We start from the raw sequence: 2,248 nt of genomic DNA, 5'->3' as shown, positions 1-2,248 counted from the left end.
CTAAAGTAAAAAATACCTCAAAATTGTACTTAAGTACAGTACTTAGAGTAAGTGTACTTAGTTACGTTACACCACTGGTGTTTTTGGCAACTAATTTGGGGGCCCACTTGCGATATCGTCGTGGCCCACCAAACGGGCCCCGGGCCACAGGTTGAGAGTCGCTGCTTTTTACGCTGGATGTCCGACGCACAAAGACCTGACAATGCTGCTAATATGCTTCTCGGGGGGGAAAGCCCCTCAATGAAAAGAAACTGTTCTTTCCCTGCTCCCCTGGGCCAAGAGAATTAACCCCTTAAGACCGGGAAACGTATCTGCGTCATTTTTAACTAAAATCTTTGCTTATGGGGGGTCCCTGGAACCAGTGTTAATTTTGACAGCAAATTTTTATTTAGTCTTAGTCTTAGTCTTTTGAATAACACACCATTTAGTTTTAGTCCTATTTTAGTCTTCTGAAATCGTTTAGTCTTAGTCTAGTCTATAGTCGACTAAATATCAAAACCTTAGTCGTTTAGTCTTAATCCACATATTTTGAGATGGGGGTCCGCGGCCAAATACATCATCATAATTTTGGCAGTCCTTGACCATAATGAAAAAGTTTGAGAACCACTGATATAGCAACATACGTTTTTTTTTTTTGGAAAACTGTTGGGATTTAGAAGACATTTGTACAATGGGCTTCAGGTCTTCAATGGGTTAAGCTTGGAAGTGAGTCTGTTGTTCGCTCTTCACTGAATTGACCTGGTGCCTGAAGGCGGGCTTATTCGAAACCCTGTTTTGTTTTGTATGCGAAGCGCGCGCGCGTGCGCGCACGCGCACACACACACACACACACACACACACACACACACACACACACACACACACACACACACACACACACACTGTTGATTGATGTCAGGTTTGTCTTTAACCCATTAAGACCGGGAAGGGAACGTATCTGTCGCATTTTAAGATTTCTTTGACTATCAAAAAAAAGGCAGATTTACAAGCTCATAGCGCGTAAATCTGCCAGTTTTTGAAAAAAAAAGGGAAAATGTGTGCAAATCTTTGAATCTAACATATATACTGTATATATCTTTTTTAACTAAAATCTTTGCTTCCTGGGGTCCCAGGAACAAAATATTTTCAGATAGGGGGTCGAGGCCAAATACAAAGTTTGAGAACCACTGATATTTTAGCAACATGAGTTTTTCTTTTTAAACTGTTAAGATTTAGAAGACATTTATAGAATCCCCAGAAGCAAAGCTTTGAGTTTAAACATTTTGCTAAAAAAATAAAATAAATCACACCGAGTGTGAAGAGTGGTGCCTTTCAATTAGTGTAACTGGTTGCATCCTTGTGTTGCAATCAGCTGCAGCTGTTGAGGCCGTGCTCAAACGGACGGACGGACGGACGGACGGACGGACCCACACACACGGTCAAGTGTAGGAGTGGCTGGCACCACTCAAAAAGATTACATATTCAAAGATTTGCATACATTTTTTTTAAATGTTTTCAAAAATAGCCAAAATACATCTAAAAATGACACACAGATGTGTTCCCGGTCTCAAAGGGTTAAGTGTTTCATATGCCATTGTGTGCCTCCAACACAACAAGATGCGGTCCATTGTTCAGGCCACGCTGGATCCACCTGCTATGCTGCCCTGAGGGGGTTAACACCGAGATGATGAAACCCTACGCTCTGTTTATGCAATGAAAACCCACTCCACTGTCTGAATGCATAAACTGTGCTGCACCTAGAGCTACATTCTACGTGTTTGAAGCACCTGTACTTCACTTTAGCATTTTTATTATTATTGTAGTTGTTGGGTACTTTCTCTCCACTACATTTCAAAGACGAGTATTGCACTTTTTGACTCCACTACTTTTCTAGGGAGAGAAAAAGTATGGTACATTATGAATTAATCACTTAAGCACCTTTCCAAATATAGTGAAAATTACATGTTGAGCTTGTATATCTGCCATTTTCACTATTTCAGAAAATTATTTTTGGAAAATGTCTCTTTCAAAAGCAAGTACTTTAATTCAATTGCAAATAGGCTCTATGCACAGCAGCCATATTATCACTTCCTTCACAGGTGTTACCAATGATACTATGAAGGCTCTGTTCCATTTAGTGTAGCACAGGGGTTTCCACGACCCCCATAACTCTGAGAGTGTACACATGGAACCAAATGGACCCTTACGGGTCCATTTGGTTCCATTTGTACACTCTCAGAGTTACACACCCATAAGGGGCCATTTGGAA

The sequence above is a fragment of the Gymnoscopelus microlampas genome, assembly GCF_963454915.1.
Source record: "Gymnoscopelus microlampas genome assembly, chromosome: 7".
NCBI lineage: Eukaryota > Metazoa > Chordata > Actinopteri > Myctophiformes > Myctophidae > Gymnoscopelus > Gymnoscopelus microlampas.
This window is presented reverse-complemented; position numbering follows the sequence as displayed.